Source organism: Mustela putorius, unplaced genomic scaffold, assembly GCF_011764305.1.
Source record: "Mustela putorius furo isolate JIRA1106 unplaced genomic scaffold, ASM1176430v1.1 tig00000596_pilon_pilon_pilon, whole genome shotgun sequence".
Lineage (NCBI taxonomy): Eukaryota > Metazoa > Chordata > Mammalia > Carnivora > Mustelidae > Mustela > Mustela putorius.
The window spans coordinates 1,484,105-1,503,936 of record NW_025421428.1 but is presented as its reverse complement, the minus strand read 5'-3'; positions in this window follow the sequence as shown (position 1 = coordinate 1,503,936).

Sequence of the window (19,832 nt, the reverse complement as noted above, 5' to 3'; positions counted from 1 at the left end):
TGCATCGCTGAGTCTGAAGGTCACCTCCGGAATGCACATAGGCTGGAAATACTGAGGCATTGAAGTCCTAAGTTAACAAGCTGAAGCAAGTGAGGGCGGGAACTAAAAATCTGGCCTCCTCACTTCCTAGCAGGTAAATTTCCAGTCCTGCAGAAGGTCTGCAGCAGCACTAGCCCCGGGGTGCAAGAGGAAGCCGGCTAATTCATCCTGGGTGGCTTCTCACAGAGTGACTCCTTTACAGAGATTCCCAGAAGCATGTCCCAGGACTCTAGTGAACCCATACTGGGCTCTATTCTTGGAAGGACAACTTAAAGCAAGTTAAACTATCAGAACCCAACCAACTGGGGAATGGGAATACTTCAAACAACATAGATGGATGGTTTGAAATACATGAGCCCCCGAGCAGTAGCATTAACTTTACCAGGGAACTTGTAAGAAACCAGGGCCCCTCCCTAGACCTCTAGGATCAGGATCTCTGGGGCCGGAGTTCAACAATCTGTGGTCTCACAAGCCTTCCAGGTGATTTTGATGCACGCCGGCTTAAAAAACCCCGGGTTTAATCAACATATCCCTGGTTCTGAGGGAAGACTCTCCTCCCATGAATCATCTGATCATGAAGAGAATGGATAAATATCCGAATAAAATCATGGTTTTTTTAAGGAGTGTGAGGTGTGGTGGGTGGAAAAACAGATCCTTCAAAACAAGCACAGCTGCTTCCCTGCAGTCAAGGGTAGAAGCAAGTTGCCTATAACCTCAGAACTGGAAAACAGGAGAGCAGGAGAGGTGGGTTCCGAATCCTAGCTTACGACAACAGACACAACGCTCCTGCCCCAGTTTCCGGAACTCTGCGGTCACGGCAGGACTGCGGGCAAGGCTGAGAGGGAAGGCCCCTGAGAACAAGATTTCCCTTGCCACAAGCCGCAGCATGTGTTCCTTCAGTGGCAATAAATCCCATGAAAATGCAGATAGATAAAGTGTTCTGACATTTATATTCCAGCATGAAATACACGAAAATAATAAGAGGGAAGGATAATAGTGCAACATGAAGCTTTTATTAATGTTAGACTAACTCTGTAGGGGAAATGGCTCATTTTATTGCTTTAATGTCAGGCTTTCTCCTTTCCTCCAATGGGCATAAAACTGGGGCTGCCTCTAATTTTCAATCAGTAAATGAGAAAGCAGTTATTGAATGGCTCAGTCTGTCTAGCAGGACTGTATAAGCCATGGGGATGTACCGAAATGCAGGAGATATGGCCTCTCCCAGGAGTTCATGATCTGGTCGGGAAAACCACACAAATGGACATGTTCAGATTTCACATTTGCTGAATGAAAATGAAATGTTTCAGAGATGATGTTGATTGATTTTATACCTATTACTTCATTTAAAAATATGATCAAATTAATAAATACCACATTAAGACAGAGTATAACCAGGTACTAACTTGTATTCAATATGCATCCTGAGACGAGAAAGACTATGAGAAGTGTAGCTCTATCATTAATTTGCTACATGATCATAGCTAACTCATTTCCCTCATCAGATGTTTCCTATTTAAAATGAGGGCACTGAACCAGATGAATGCATCCCAAAATTATGTTCTGTGGAAAATTCCTCTTTAGGATATTAATAGGTTTGCAACATTAAAAAAAAAAAAAAAAAGGTTGAGGGTTGGAGTGAGTGGTATAAGACAAAAAACATTTAGAGATATTTTAGAAACATGTTCAACACAATTGAGCAGGTTTGTTTCCCCAAAGACCTCTCAGAACCTTGAAGATGCCTCTGTGTTTTGGGCATCTCTAAGAGGAAAATCGTATTTGTACCCTATTGTAAAATTGCTTTATTATAAAACCTACTATTATATGGTACCAGGTAACATCCTTTATTATGCCCCAGAACCAGAGTGGAAAATGCTAGAAACCCTGTCTAAGGATGCTTTCAGGGACATGGTCCTGAGACATGGCAGCTCAGGTCAGCTCCCTTGGCCAATCTTTAAAGGATAACTCAAGTTCAATTCAGGGAACAGCAAGGACATTCATCAAGGGGATACGGCATGAAGAAGAAGAAGGAGAGGAACAGGGAGGGCAAGTGGCAGAAGGAGAAGAAAAGGCTAAAGCTTGGCATCATGTTTTCCTTTACTAAGACCATAGACAGTAATAAACCTTACATTTGTCCAATAAGTTCACAATGCATTTTCAGACAGGTTCCCAAATTTAAAACCCCTTGCGACCTAGGTTTAGCTTTTCTGTTCTCGACCTTTTTTCCCCCAGTGAGAAAACTGCAGCTTGTAAAGGTAGCATCTACCTTTCTCAACATCACCTTCTGTGTTCCCTCTCCCCTGATCCCTTCATTTTTTGCCGAGCTTATTTGCTTATTAAGTTTTCTGCATTTCAGAGTGTGCTGGGTTCTTGGCTTTTAGTTTTTCTATAGCATCCTGCTACGGACTTTAGAGCCCAGCCCTGATCATCAAGGACCCCGCACACCTTTAGCATATATTGGCAATAAAGGTAATCCCACAGGGCAGAGAGGCTATTTAGAGGGAAACCTGACTGGGTTGTGCTAGTTTTCAACATATACCACCTGGGTCCAGTCCTGGTGATACCACCAGCCCTCAGCTTGGTGTCTGTAATTAAATACCCCTGATATTGCATGAGTTAATTGCTACATGTTTATAAAGGTCTTTGAGAAATCAAAGTTCCGCTTGGTAGGGAGGGTGCTCTGAAGGCAGATGTCTAATGGGAGAAGCAGGAAGTTTGGGGTTGGGAGACCAGCTGGCTGGGCTCAGTCCCAGGCTCTGCACCCTCTTCCTGGATGATGTTGGGCAAGTCACGCCTCTTCTTCTAGCCTTTTTATCTCTTTGTATTTTTTTTTAAAGGAGCTTTCTAAGGCTCCTTTCAGATCTCACATACATTTATTTTTTAATGTGAATTGACCAAGTCAAACTCAGCAATCAATGAGGTGACTGGTGTCACATCAGATAGCCCTTGTGGCCATTATTTGAATCGGGGCACTTGAAACCTTCCCAACCCCCTTCTCCTGCCAGAGAAGATGAAAGCGTCATTTCTGACCTCAGCACTGGCCTTTGCCTTGAACTTGGCAGTGCCTTTCACATTACCATTTCCAGCTGGTTCTTTGCCCCCTGGCAAGACCAGACTTTTCTGAAAGAGTGTAAACTTCTCTGAACGATATTTGAAAATAAAATATAATTGATTTCACAGCTCCTTGAACCTCTCCTATCAGGAATTGATTTTTTTTTTCCCCTCTTCTGTTTTACACTCTTGAAAATGATTTGAGTGATGGCAAGTAGAAACTTCAATACATAAACATCCCTCATCCTTTCTCCCTTTCTCTTTAAATTCATCCCTGATAAAGAGTGTGTGTGGGTATGCGTACAAGTGCACGCATTTGTACAACTCTCCTTCCACATACATTCATATCTGTGTCTGTGAGTTCATCAGTCTGCATTCTCTGTATATGTACTTTTGTATATCAGTGTCTCTGTTTTTGTGTGCACACACACATGCAGAAAATACATTTATGTACACGGGTGTGGTTTCTGTATGTGTGCATCTGGGTGCAAGTCTGCATGTGTACTTATGAGCATACAATTAGCACATGAGTTTTTGCAGACATATATGTTTGCATACATGCTTGTAGTTTGTGCATAAATTAGCCTATATGTGAACAGATAATTTTGTGTCTAGGTAATTGTGCAAGTCTGTTATATCCATAGGAATAGGTATATGTAAGTGCCAATGTAGTTAGATTCACATTTCAAAGAATACCTAGCCTTGCTATTCCCCCTTCTCCCCAAAGAAAAAAATAAATAAAACTCAACTTTTCTTGGATGCACCAGACAGCTCCTGCCGATTTGGACAGTCATTATGAACTACGGAGTGCTCTCCTCTGCCAGCCCAGTATTAGCTGTCACTTCCTTGGGTAGGATAAAGTCACCCAACTGGACTGTATCCTAATTATCTGGCAAGAAAAGAGGTGTGGCAGATGCTGCTGAGGGACCTGGTAACCCCTTCCTCTGAAGCAGCCCAGGGTATCAGTTGGCTCCCTAGAAGCCACCCCTGGAGCTAGTGCTAGACGATTTTTGAGTGACACAAGGGCTAGCTTAACACGGTACTGATTGAAACGTTGGTGTGGCAGAAGCTGTCGGTGCCAGACAGGCCAAGCATACCTCTTTCCCCATCCCTGGCCTGCCTAGATTGGTGTGAGCGGCAGATCTGTGCTTCCTGTCAGTCAACCTGTCCACTCGTAGCTGCCAACACTGCCAGAGTGGTCAGTCTGTGACAGTGATGGCTGGTTGGGGAGAAATGGAACTCATGTTCACATAGGCCCTTGGCTTCCTTTAGCAGGGAGAGAGAGCTCCCACATGGGACCTGCATCGTGACCAGGAGGAAAAAAATGAACACCTCTACCAGCTGCAAGTAGAGTAAGACATAGAGACTCATGGAGACTGAGGATAGGTGGGTTTGCCTGATCTGGGGGTGGAGCTGAGGAGCCGGACTAAAGGAAAGCATACCAGGTTTTCAGTATGGAGACTTAGGCTCAGGTTTCCACTCATCTATCCACTAGTGGCTGCGAGACTCTGCACAAGTTACTTCAGGCAGATCTCAGGACAAGGTCGGGGGTATTCTCAAAATAATGACAAGACAGAGTGGGGTCTGGCCATACTCTGCTAGGATGGGGAGAGTCCCAGCATCAATTTTGGATGAAATGTAGTCAAATAAGCGCAATGTGTAGGGTATGGCTTTGCCAACCACAGAAGTTACAGTCCAAGATCAACAAGACTCTGAAAAGATCCAGGTCTGGCCTATTCCTCTCTTCCAGGCTCCTGCTCCACTGCTCACTGATTATCTGCATGTGGATATTTCACATTCCAGATCTCCAAAGTCAAGTATACCCTTCTCTTCCCCAAACGACTGTGGCAACCACATGCAAATTGTTACCCATCCCAGACCTTTCACCTTTATGCCTTTGACTCATCTCTAACCATGCAACAAATCCTCTGGACTTTCCTCCTAAATACCATGTTAGTCCATCTTCACTAACAACACAGGAGTCCAGGCTAACCAGTGTCTTCTTTTGTCTGGATTTTATAATAACCTCTTAAATCATCTCCCTGCTTCCACTCTGTCCCTTTCAAGTCCATTTTCCACATTGAAGCCAGAGTAACCATTTAAAAACTATAACTTTGGTTATGTCTTGCCCTCACTTGAAACCCTTCTGTCTTCCTTAGGACAACACACAAATCCACTTGCATGTCCGGTAAGGCTCTCCATGATCAGATCTGTGTCCACAGCCTCAAGTTTTCACATTCTGTTCCCCACGGCACATTCTAGCCATTATCAATATCTTTCATGCCCTTCAGTAAAGAAACATTCCCTCTCACCCTCTCTCCTGCTCCCACTTTACCTGAAATACACAGTTCTCCACTCTGTCCATCTGACCGATTCCTATCCTTCTGTCCAATTTAGTTTTAAACGTATTTCTTTTGAGAGGACAGTTACATATATCAGTGCAGATGTCTTGCCAAATCATTCTGTACCAAATTCTGTGTAACTTGCAAAGAACTCATCACATAGAATTAGAACTGATTGCTTAACTGATGGTCTTCTTTATTAAAATTCATGTTGTTTTAGGGCAGAGGACAGGTCTGAAATATCCACTTCTGTATCTCTCCTGCCTAGTACAGTGCTTAGCACAGAAAGTGTCCCATAAATATGTGCAAAGTGAACTAATAAATGAACACGAATTAATAATACTTTACATAAGACTATGTTAGATCACTCTATGGGAAGGATTCCATAAATATGACAGACACCTGGAATGCAAGTTCCTGAGAGTAGGGACTTGTTTTGTACATCAGTGTACCTCTCTCCTTCTCAATAGAAGGGTCTAGTATAGGGCAGGCTCTCCATTAATAAATTAAGGATTTTTAAAATAATTATTTCATATCATGCTATGCACATATTTGGAATGCACCAAGTTTCTTAACTTCTTCCACCCAGATATCTGTAACATCAAGGAAGAATATATATGTTCCTGCAGAACACCTGAAGAGGTAAGTCAAGATGGTGCACTTTAAGGAAAAAATCTCTTTCAAGTCTTAAGGTATAGCTCAAAAAGGCTGCAGTTTCTTCATCACGTACACAGTGTGCCTGTGTCCGTTTAGATGTAGGTTTACCTTACTTGCCATGAGCAAAGCTAATCACTGAGAAATATATGCTGTACACATTGTCTGGCTTTGCAAACTTTCTGGCATTTAGCCATATACCATTTCCAATAAGCTTATTTTACTTGGAGAATGAATGAAACCCCGCTGGTTAACTCGGGAGCCGTATTGTAGCCAGAGATATGATGTGGACTCAGTGGTCTGCCAAACATCAAAACCTCATTTGGGGATGAGGTTTTGGAAGTTTCTCTCTAGAATTACACACACAGGAGGTCTCCTATAAATGAATCCAGGAGCTAGCCAGGACAGGAGTAATTGTTCACCGATGTCTCACAGCTATTAGAGTCCACCTCTTGCTCCGCCCACAATGTCCTCTCACTGCTCTCCAGCAGTTCTCTCTTCCAGGAGCCTCCCTTCTGCCTTTATTTTTTCTGTCTGCCAGTGGTAATTGCACAAAATGACTCATGCCCTTCCATTCTCTCATGCATAGAACACAAGGCTTTTGAGGCCTCTTACATTATCCCCTTATCCTCGCATACCCTCACTACTGAATATCATCTGCAAATTTAATTAGCCAGCAATTTATTTGAATAACTTGATGAAAATGGGAAAGAAGAAAGTTTCTCAAATGCTGTATACAGAATAGAGAACTTCATTTTTTCCCCCCTCTCCTGCTTACTGTGATGGGGGCTGGGGGGGCAGGTGATGGAAGCCGGAGCCAATCAGAAGTCAGATATAAAAATACAATGAGGTTCAGTGGGGGTTTGTTAAGTAGTTCCAAATAAAGAATACCAAGGAGCTTATCTAGCATAATACAGTTGTTTGTGACACAAAGCTGTTCCATTCATTTTTAAATGTTTTTTTCTCTTCTAAATACTAGGTAAGCAATTTCCAAAACTATTAAGCCATTTTGGGGACATCATGTTGCTTATGTAGTATTGTCATTCTTTGGGAGGCCTCCTTGAAGAATCTGGATTCCTACTTAGATTGCCCTGGCCTCAAATCACTTCTCTTTCACTGATAGGAGGACTTTTGTTTCCCCCTTCTAAATTAACAAAACAATTAGGTAAGCTCGTCTTCTTTCCAGCATTGACTGCCCGGAAAATTTCTTCTGACCTTTGGGAACAATCCAATCCATGGCACCAAAGAGAAGGTTACTCTTGTCTCATTTTCAGATATTGGTCTGGAAAGTTTGAAGCAACAAAGATGGCCATACAGCACACTGGCCATCATTGGATGCTTCCTTGATTGGATGCAATGACTTTCAGGCAGCATCCATAAAGAAACCAGTGCATGCATCTTCCCATTCAGTGTTGTCTTTCCTACAATGTGTCTTCACCTTAAAGTATTATTCTAAAGCACAAATGCTTTGTACATGAATTATTTGAATGTTATCCTCATTAAAATATACAATGATATGAAGCACTAGGAAGACAGCTGGCTATAAGGTTAGAGCAAGCAATCTCTTCTATTTACGCACTGTGTGGTTTCCACCCACCAGTTCCCTTCTCTGAGTCTTGTTTCCCTTCTTAAATGAAATAACATGATCTATATATTTCACTTAATTATACTTTGAGCTAGGTGAGGAACAAGGCTGCAGTTCGCTGATTTTTATATACACAAGGCCTACCACAATACAAATAGTTGAGGATAAATTAGTGTTTCTTGAATAGACTTCAAGAATTGTTTTGAGCTAGTGTGAGAGAATGTATGAATGCAGACTACCATTCATCATCATCATCACTATTATTATTAATTGTTACAGTTGTGTGATCGACTTCTATGGTTAACCGAGAAGAATTTGGAATATCTCGAAAATTTAAATTCATTAAACCTTTCTAAAGTGTGTGACAACTTTCTCGTTCTGTTAGTTTACTCTGATGGGTACAAAATGAATCTTTATTTCTGTTGGTAAGTATGGGACAAAACTCACAGTTATGGTTAAAAATGTCCATAAACTTTGTATAAGAATGCAGGTGATAGTTCATGATTCCAGAGTCATGCCCCTACATAAACATTTCATTAACCAAAGAGAATTAGATGTGTGCCATTACTGGGGCAAAACAGCATATTGGAAAATAACATCAAAACTGAGGTCAGAAGATATAAAGTATAGTACTTGCTCCACCAAGAGTGATTGTGTTAACTGAAGAGGTAGGCAGAGTTCTAAGATGGCCCTCGAGATTTCTACCATATTGAACATACACCCTGTGTAATTCCCTGTCTCCCTACATGCGGGTAGCATTTATAATTCTTATGAAATATGATTCCCATGATAGGTTACATTAGATGGCAAAGGTGAAGAAATTTTTCAGATTTAATCATTGCCCCTAAGCAGCTGACTTTAAGTTAATAAAAAGGGAGATTATTCTGGGTGGGCCTGATCTAATCAGTTGAGTGCTCTAAAAAACAGTCTAGACATTAGAGACATTCAAAGCAGCACAGATACTCTCCTTCTGGCTTTGAAGTAACAAAGTGCCCTGTTACAGAGAGGGCCTCATGGCAGGAAATCATGGGCAGCCTCTAGGAGCTGAGGACCTCAGCCCTAAAAACTCAAGCAACTGAAATCTGCCAATAGCCAGTAAACATGAGAGAGGATCCTGAACTTCAAATGTGATCATGCCCTTGAACTGATTTTAGCCTGGTGTATTCTGAACAGAAGACTCCTCACTGACCAAAGCTGTGAGATAAATGCCTATTGTTAGAAGCTACTGAGTTTGTGGGCATTTATCATGTGGCAACAGAAAACTCATACACCTTGGATAACTGATTACCCTTGTGACCTCAATTAAGAGTCAAGATTATAACCTCTTCTAAAGTTCTGAAATGTGAAAGAACTAGCCCAATGCAAGATATACTCATCATTTGTAGTCCTCAAAATTTTGCTTCAATTCCATTTTCCCTAGTCAACTTAACATATATTAAATTAAACTTTTCAGCTGCTTCCTCCTTCTACTAACTCCCAATCAGCTTTGCCACATATGGTTCACCTCTTGGTTAATAGCTTCACCAACTATTCCATGCCCAAAGTCAGAAACACTGGGATCTTTCCCTATCCCTTTCTCTCTTGATTCTCACACAGAGGATAAACTGCCATCTCATCTGAGAAACTTCCTGTAGCTCTGGCCTCTCTCATGCTTCCCTACTATTCATCCAGACAACTGCTATGGCCTTCTCGCAAGATTGTCCCTGCCCATTTGGTACATTTTTTCACTGCTATAGGAATTATCTTTATCAAGAGATAACTGCTTTATTCACTCGCCTGCTGAAACGTGCCTAAGGGCTCCCACACATGGCATTCTGTGTTCTTCACACTCTGCTTACAGTCCTCCCCTCTCTTTTCTCCACCATGCTCCCTGTAGGCCACACTTAACTTTCTGTGAATATAACAGCTTGATTTATATCCCTGTCCAAAAGAGGGTGCATGGATGTCCTAACCTCCTGTACCTGTGAATGGGACCTTATTTGGACACAGGGTCTTTGCAGATGTAATCAAGTTAAGATGATATCATTAATGTGGGCCCTAACTCAATAGGACTGTATAAGGGGAATATTTGGACACAGACACACACACACAGGGAAGAGAATGCCACATGAAGACAGACACACAGGGAGAAGACAGCTGTGAAGACAGAGGCAAAGACTGGAGGGATGCTGCCACAAGCCAAGGAACACCACAGCCACCAAAAGCTGCAAGAGGCAAGGAAGGATCCTCATCCTCCCCAGGGGCTGTGAAATGACCATGGCCTGGACAACACCTTAATTTTGGGCTTCTAGCTTCCAGAATTATGACACAATCCGTATCTGTTTTAATCTAGCAGTTTGTGATGCTTTGTTATGATAGTTATAGGAAATTAATACAATGGTTATGTCAACCCCTTTCATTGATCTAAGACTTTAAACAAGCTACTCCGTTCTCCCAGAAACAGAAATTTTCTAAACATATTTTAGGATCCAGTATATAAGCCATATCTTCAGATAATCCTTCATGGAGAGATTTGGACCAAGTTTGCTCTCTTTTCTTGATTTTTCTCAGAAGCAGGTTTTCTGATCTCTGTTACAGGACTTCTTACACTGAATTGTTCTGTTATAATTTTCTTGACAGTCTCTTGAACTACAATGAAAATGCTTTGAGGTCAGAAATTATGGCATATAGTTCTTCAACATGCACTTACTGAATTTAAAAAAAAAAAAAAAAAAAGACCAACACTTTCACCAGCCTCATATATCTAATGGTAGCTAACTTCAGAATTTTTTTTTTTCAATTAAGTTGCCTTTTAGACACCTTGGAAGGTAGGACTGTTATTTCCAATTTACAGATGAAGAAACTAAGGACCCATAAATGTTGATTTCACCCTTCCTTTTGCTCCCAGCAGATTAGCAAACCTCCAGTGCCCTCCAGAGGCTGGCTATCCGTCTCTACCAGGTGTCACCAAGCAACATCAATTTTGAGAGCTAAGTAGTTTTTTGACGATCATAGTGTGATCAGCAGATGGAAGTTATAATGGAAATTTTTAAAAAAATAAAAATTATTTAAAAAGGCTTGAGATGAAATATGTCATATGATCCCTTTCAGTAAGTCCAACATTTATCACCATTTAATTGACACGCTGAATGAATTATATATATGGCATTATAATGATGTAATAGCTCACAGTCCTCATGGCTTGTGGAGTTGAATGTTCTGAGTGCAGTTTTTGGAAGCAAGAGAGGGATGAGAATGAATATAGTCATCTGGCACACTGTTCAGGGTTTTCACAAGCCACACTTTCCTTGTATTATTGCCATTGTTTAAATACTACATATTATAGGCAACATACATTCACTTGGACAGTGTAGAAATACTTCATGGGCAATATACTTACTTTTTAAAATATAGGTATTTTAAAAACATAGGTACTTACTTATTTTTTCTTGTTTACTCAACTCACTCTTTCTGTTTCTATCTAAAAACTTTTTAACATATTGGCTTTTTAATGTATTGGCTTTTACAAATCATCCAATGCAATTGAGTCTAAGTTCCCAGCTTGCAGATTGGTGGTTAGGGGGCCATCAACTTATAGAAAAACTGCCATCAGTGTGTTGACATGGGAAAATATGATCCCCTCAAGATAAATGGTGTTGATGGAGAGCTTTCTTTTCCTATATGAATGACTTCATGCCCCAAGGAGCCGAAATAGAAGAATAAACCTGAACATGGCTTGGCCAACATCAGTCTTCTAGGTATAAGTCTAATATGCAGCAGACAGCTAACAAATGTTGGATGAATTCAGTTTTTCTCTTTTATTTATGCCCTGGTTTACACAGAATGGTGGAAAATGAATTTTTGTGCAAAATAAAATTTTACTTTGACATTGAAAGTCATCATGACCATCTAGATATAATAATAAAAGCAACAATGACAACAGAATAATAAAGTAACAGTTAATGATTACCAAACACTTATTTATCAATCAGTGCTTTTTTTCTGCATAAAACGAACTTCCTAATTGCAGATGTGAAATGAGAGCAGGGGCTTTCTTTCTAATCCAGGGGACCCTTACACTGAATGCACAGACCACATCCTTCCCACAGGTATGTTGCCACCTCCCACCACTTCACTGAGAAGGAGGCCCCTGATCTAGGACAGAATAAGGGCTCGTTCTTGCCCTTCCAAGTTTGCGGATGCTACTGAGGAAAGTGGATACTATTCGTCTTTGAGAGAGCTTGAGAGTTCACAATGGGAGTTGAGAAGGTTCTGGTCAGTCGGTCAGTTAGTACAGGTACAACCATTCTGACAGGTACAAGAGAGACAGTGCAGGGGCTCATGTTGTTTTATTTGCCCAATTAAGCTAGATAAGGCTGCAGTAACCATTGATCCTAAACGTTCAGCAGTTTGAAACAACAAAGCTTGTTCTTCACTCACACCATATGAATATTACACCTTTCTGGAGGATTTCTGTTCATACTGGACCAAGGCTGATGGCATTCCAACCTTACTGAGCATTGCTGGCAGCTGGAGGAAGAAAGAAAGAGAGGGACAATCACACACTGGGTTTTCGTGTTTCTACTGGGAGTTGATAGAGGTCACCTCTGCTGACGATCGATTTGCCAAAGAAAGACAAGTGGTCATTGATAATGTCAAGACAGGAGAGGTGGTCCTCTTGAATGCCTGAAGGGGGGATGTGTGTCATCAGAGTTAATGGTGAGTAGCACTGCTGCTGCTGATGCTCTCAGGGAACGGGGCCAGAGGGAGAGCTGCAGTCATGGTCTCCGAATGATCTGCCGCTATTTTCTGTTGTGCCCATGCTGGTAAGGCTTTTAGCACCAACTCCAGCAAAACTGTTCAGGTCACCAGTCGCTTCCATATCTCTAAATCCAACGGCCAGTCTCTGTCTTCATCCAGTTGATCTATAAGCACTGTATGACACCTATTTCTCTCAACCACTTGAATTCCAGGTGAGCACACACCTCTGGTTTTTCTCTTACACTATGAGCTTTTTCTCTTTAGTTTCATTTGCGAGTTCTTCCTTGTCTTCCTGACCTTTTTATCTTCTAGTACCAAAGGACAATATCAGTGGCTTTCTTCTCTTCTCTCTCTAAACTCACTCATTTTGTGATCACACCCAGAATCCTAGTTTCAACCCCCCAGTTCTGGGCTGGATAATCTTAAACGCATATAAGTGCCTTTAGCTTTTTCCTGAAATCTAGCTTTCTCTGGTCACCTGATTATTTGATATCTCCAATTTGTCATGTTTAAACCAAAGTCCTGATCTCCCTGTCCAAACATGCTCCTGTTTTACTCTTTTCAGCCCATTTTGTTGTCTTCATCTTCCAAATATATCCAGACTGAATGTATTCACTAGTACCAACCTGGTCGGAGTCACATTTGCATTATTACGTTATCCTCCTGAACAATCTCCCTACTTCTAACCCTGATTGAACCACTCCCTCATTCTGCTATCTCGCATTAACCAGAGTGAAGTGCAGTGGCTTCCCATCTCAGTCTTTGTCACCCCTTGAGTCACACATATTCTGGCCTTTCATTCTTTCCCTGACCTTATTTCTTATTAGCCTTCTCTCTACTCACTCAGCTCCTATCACAGCAGCCTCTGACATTTCCTTCAACCATTCCAGATATGAGGGTGTTTGAGTGGCTTAAGTAGTTAAGCATCTGCCTTCAGCTCAGGTCATGATCTCCAGGTCCAGAGACTGGGTCCCACATGGGGCTCCCAGCTCAGCAGCGAGTCTGCTTTCTCCCTCTCCCCTGGCTTCTCCCCCTTGCTTGTGCTCTCTCTGTCCCTCTCTCTCTCAAATGAGTTAAAAAAAAAAATCCTTAAAACATTCCAGACTTGCTTCTGGCAGAACTAGTGAGTGTGTGGTTCACACTTTTTTGTGATGCCATTTCCGGTATATAGGCATGGCTCCCTCCTTTCTTTCTCAAGGCTTTGTTCAGAAGTTGTATTTTCTTTTTCTTTTTTTTTAAATTTATCTTTTATTTTCAGCATAACAGTATTCATTATTTTTTTAATTATTTTTTTATTTTTTATAAACATATATTTTTATCCCCAGGGGTACAGGTCTGCGAATCACCAGGTTTACACACTTCACAGCACTCACCAAAGCACATACCCTCCCCAATGTCCATAATCCCACCCCCTTCTCCCAACCCCCCTCCCCCCAGCAACCCTCAGTTTGTTTTGTGAGATTAAGAGTCACTTATGGTTTGTCTCCCTCCCAATACCATCTTGTTTCATTTATTCTTCTCCTACCCACTTAAGCCTCCATGTTGCATCACCACTTCCTCATATCAGGGAGATCATATGATAGTTGTCTTTCTCTGCTTGACTTATTTCGCTAAGCACGATACGCTCTAGTTCCATCCATGTTGTCGCAAATGGCAAGATTTCATTTCTTTTGATGGCTGCATAGTATTCCATTGTGTATATATACCACATCTTCTTGATCCATTCATCTGTTGATGGACATCTAGGTTCTTTCCATAGTTTGGCTATTGTGGACATTGCTGCTATAAACATTCGGGTGCACGTGCCCCTTTGGATCACTACGTTTGTATCTTTAGGGTTTGCACCACACAGTGCTCCATGCAATCCGCGCCCTCTATAATACCCACCACCTGGTACCCCGATCTCCCACTCCCCACTCCTTCAAAACCCTCAGATTGTTTTTCAGAGTCCATAGTCTCTCATGGTTCACCTTCTCTTCCAATTTCCCTCAACTCTCTTCTCTTCTCCATCTCCCCTTGTCCTCCATGTTACTTGTTATGCTCCACAAATAAGTGAAATCATATGATAATTGACTCTCTCTGCTTGACTGATTTCACTAAGCATAATCTCTTCCAGTCCCGTCCATGTTGCTACAAATGTTGGGTATTCATCCTTTCTAATGAAGGCATAATACTCCATAGTGTATATGGATCACATCTTCCTTATCCATTTGTCCGTTGAAGGGCATCTTGGTTCTTTCCACAGTTTGGCGACCGTGGCCATTGCTGCTATAAACATTGGGGTACAGATGGCCCTTCTTTTCACGACATTTGTATCTTTGGGGTATATACCCAGTAGTGCAATTGCAGGATCATAGGGAAGTTCTATTTTTAATTTCTTGAGGAATCTCCACACTGTTCTCCAAAGAGGCTGCACCAACTTGCATTCCCACCAACAGTGTAAGAGGGTTCCCCTTTCTCCACATCCTCTCAACACATGTTGTTTACTGTCTTGCTAATTTTGGCCATTCTAATCAGTGTAAGGTGATATCTCAATGTAATTTTAATTTGAATCTCCCTGACGGCTAGTGATGATGAACATTTTTTCATGTGTCTGATAGTCATTTGTATGTCTTTATTGGAGAAGTGTCTGTCCATATCTTCTGCCCATTTTTTGATATGATTGTCTGTTTTGTGTGTGTTGAGTTTGAAGAGTTCATTATAGATCCTGGATATCAACCTTTTGTCTGTACTGTCATTTGCAAATATCTTCTCCCATTCCGTGGGTTGCCTCTTTGTTTTCTTGACTGTTTCTTTGGCTGTGCAGAAGCTTTTGATTTTGATGAAGTCCCAAAAGTTCATCTTCGCTTTTGTTTCCTTTGCCTTTGGAGACATATCTTGAAAGAAGTTGCTGTGGCTGATATCGAAGAGATTACTGCCTATGTTCTCCTCTAGGATTCTGATGGATTCCTGTCTCACATTGAGGTCTTTTATCCATTTTGAGTTTATCTTTGTGTACGGTGTAAGAGAATGGTCGAGTTTCATTCTTCTACTATAGCTGCCCAGTTTTCCCAGCACCATTTATTGAAGAGACTGTCTTTTTTCCACTGTATATGTTTTCCTGTTTTGTCGAAGATTATTTGACCATAGAGTTGAGGGTCCATATCTGGGCTCTCTACTGTGTTCCACTGGTCTATGTGTCTGTTTCTATGCCAGTACCATGCTGTCTTGGTGATCACAGAAGTCGTATTTTCAATGTGACCTTGCCTAACTGCTCTTTAAACATATAAACCCCTTTTTAGCGCCTGGGTGGCTCAGTTGTTAGGTGTCTGTCTTCAGCTTAGGTCATGATTGAGCCCTGTTTCCGACTCCCTGCTCAGCGGGAAGCCTGCTTCTCCTTGTCCCACTCCCCCTGCCTGTGTTCCCTCTCTCACTGTGTTTCTCTCTGTCAAGTAAATAAATAAAATCTTTAAATAAATAAATAAATAAATAAATATATCCCCCCTCTTTTTGCCTTTGATAATCCACATACCTCTTTCTGAAATGTTTTATTTTTCTCCCCATTGGAACTTAGTGCTTTTAAGTACTTTATCATTTACCTATTAATTTTGTTGCCAGTCTCTCCCACCAGAATTTAAAATTCCTGTCTCTTTTGTTGACTTGAGTATCTCCAGTACTTAGAAAAATGCCTAAACCCAGCTGACTGTTAATAATTTTTAAATTGAATGAATAGATGATAAAAGAATGAATGAATTAATGAAGTTAATTTGTTGTAGTTTGGGCTTTTCACAAGAACAACCTGGGATTAAAGGACTGGTCGGCCCATGTACAAGTGACCCATCAATCTTCTTAAGTAACACCACTAAAGCCAATTTCCTTCTTATTATTCAAGCATAGCATATGCAGTGAAATCCAAACTATGGCACTATAGCAAAATCACATCATATTGTGTATAATATCTAGTGTCTCTGGGCTAATATATTTTAGGGAATTCTCTAATAACCACAGGGAGATGAAAGTCTCATTTCAAGGTATTATTTGATTGGATGTTCCAGATCACAGAAGGGGAATTATCCTGGGGATCCCTATCAACACAATCTGGTATTTTACTATGACTCATTTATTCCTCAAATGAACCTAGAGAGAGGGTTCTGGGGTAACTTTAGTTAAATCCCTTTTCTTAATGCCTCTCCTGAAAGATCTCACTGACACTTGTCATACAATTAGAGCTGGTTTCCTCTCTTTGGATGACAAAACGGAAAAAAAAAAGAGAGAGAGAGAGAGCGGGAGAGAGAGATGAGATGAGCAAAGTGTACGAAGAAGAAAGCAGAAAGGTTTGTGGGTCCTGTCCTTTAAAAAGTTGTATTTTTTTTTTTAAAGAATATGCAATGCTTACCACGTTCCTGTGAGAACTTTGTCCTCCTAGAAATTATGCTTAGTGTATGCTGACAATGTGGCTATCAGAATGTAAACAGGGACTTGTTCAGTGGAACTGCTGTCACAGAAGGAGTAAGCTGGTCTTTTCAAGGATCCCGTAAGTAACATCCCGCAATTTTCTTGAGTGTGGCCCTATTGAGAAATAGACATCAAAGTGTAAACGTTATTAGAAATCAAGTTGTCTTAGAAAAGGGAACCTCATCTGCAACCACACTTGGGTTTTCTGAGAATTTACTCTCTAAAATATATATCAGCCCTTAGAAGTTCTTGGTCTGTTCTATTACCCAATCTCCTGTAGAAACATAACATGTAGTGGGTGTTAGAAGACACAGACATAAACAAACAAAGAAGGCTCTGTCCTGACATTCCGTACAAGAGATCCACAAGAGCCCTGAACTGGTCATGCTGAACTCCTCCTCTTGAACCTACCAACCAAGGAATGTTCTTCCTTCTTGATAATGTGAGAGGAAAGGTCCAGAGAAATCAGAAGTATTTCCAAATTGAGGAAATGAAAGGGACATCTGTGGCAATGTAAGGAAAGGGAGATCTGTGTTCTTCCTTAGCAAAGAAAATTAAAATTAGCTCTAATCAGAACTCACTGTTCATTGTCTTAAGGAAAAAAAAAAAGATAATAAAATCAGAGGAAAACTTCTTGACTTTCAAGTCAGTATCCAATTGCAACAGAGGACCCTTTTTGACTCACCACTTATATACTTCCAAGAAATTGTGTGTGTGGATAATGAGAATGACTGTAATACTTGGGCTTTTAATAGAAAAAAAAAGAAATATTAGTAGAGAGAAGAAACCACTTGAATAAACAGGCTGAAGCCTGTGTCATACCAAGATATTTTCTGATGGACTGGAGTAGGGAATGAAGTGTGATTGTAAAATACTTTGTCAGTCAATATCTGCCACTTGATGCCCTTAAAAATATGTTTCTTTATATATTATGAAGAATCAAAATTAAGCCCAGCCCAGGTAGAAAATCCCTCCTTATTCTGACAAAAAAAATAAGACAAGTAGACTCAAGTGTTACCCCATTTAACAAGTCAAGAAACTGAAACAGAGGACCACTGATCTGCCACAAGAACTTTGTGGTCTAACAATACATCTATAAGCTAAAGCCTAAATATCTATCCTTATAGCTGATACCAATTCTCCAACCACGTTTTCAATTTTTTTGGCCTGCCATTCTTGATCAAGGCCTTTCCTGTGGTATTTATGTGTACAGGTGAATAAATTTCCTTTCAGCATCATAGTAGAAAAAGACAGAGTGAGTTTCAATTTCATGTACATAGAACTGAAGGCATTCACTGGTTTCATTCAAGTCACCAAAGTCAATGAACTATCTAGTAAATAAATTCCTTAAGCATATAGATTGAATCCATACTGCTTAGATAAGAAAGACTTTAATAAGTATTTTTGTCATGAATGAATAAAAGTTCTATCTTAAATATGACTGTGATTTATGATAGATTATGAGAGGTCATTGTGTAAGGTTTGGGGGATGTTGCCTTATTATCTTCATCTACTTCATCTCCTGAAAGAATATTTCCCTTTGCTCAATTCTCATTTTTCTCTATGATAAAAGACTTGATTAAAACATGTGGACAAGTTTTGAAAACTAATTATTACTTACCTTCTGCAACTGAAGTTTGCCATTAATTTAAGTCTTCCATATCAAACACCACTCTGATTTTGGAAAACCCACGAAGCTTCTCTGCCTCCTGCTGGGTGAGTATTGCTGGAAGTGAGGATATCGGGGCTGGCACTTGGGCTAGGAAAGGTCACTCAGATGGCCCCATCCATGACTCTGACTCCTGAGGATTTGATGTAGAGTTGCAGAGATGGTAAAGAATTATTCATGGTGGCAGCATCACCAAGAGTCCCATGATAGCAGTGGTGGTAAGGGTCTACTGGCAAATGGCAACATCCAGAATCCCTCCACTGGTGGCGGTACCGTTTCCAATGTGTGCAGACCACAGATGCATTTCCTGCTGCTTAGCCTCTCAAGGTTTCTGCATTTTTAGCCTTTTTTTTTTTTTAAAGCATTCAGTGTAACTCCATTTTATAAACTTATTTTAGAAATTGTTTTGAAATAATACATCACTTAGAGAATGCCCAGTTTTTTTCCTGTAAGTTGTAATGTCATTGACATATAACATATAACAGCCTGATTGATGAGTCTACAGTTGATTCTGTAAGCTACCCAGTATCCTTGCAATAAATTGCCTTTATCACCAAAGTATTCGTTCTGTTGTTTGCAACTAAAAACTATGACTGATAAAGAGATTAGTACCAACAAGTGGGTTACAGGCAATGGTCCCCAAGAAGAAAGGAGGAATCTGTGATAGATTACCTGACCACGTTAGAGCTGAAGGCAGTAGTAATTCTGTTATAATTCAGGGAAGGGAATTTGGATGCCCATGGCGGGAAACAGTGGTACGGCTAATTAAAGCATCATCTGTGTGTGCCTTGAATGAAGTACCCATTAACATCAAAGCTTTGGGAATTGCACTGTCATGACCATAAAATAGTATGAAGGACAGGAGCAGCCGGGTGAGGCATCTACTCCTCTTAGCACTTTAAAGCCATAAAGAAAAATAATGAAGAGCAGAAATCCCTAAAATCTTAGCTCAAAATGAGGACTAAAATCTAGGGATTTTCTATGAATTAAGAAATACAGACAACAAAACCATAACAAAACAAAACAATCTTTCTCTTCTGTAGCCACAAAACTGAAGTCAATGACAGATGAAATGTCAAATTACAACATCAGTGGAATTAACATCTTTGTATTTCTTTGATGTGAACACTAGGCACTGATTTGTTTCAAAGGGTCTCTGTTCTTATTTGTTCTCTTACCCTGGGAAAGTCAGACAGTGTCATGGTTAGGAACTAGCCAGAATATCTCCATTTTACCATAGGAGGGAAGCAGTCAGTTAGTTGGTGTCCTATTGCCTCAATTTCCCTTTCTATAAAGTGGGAACGGCAATAATATCTACCCC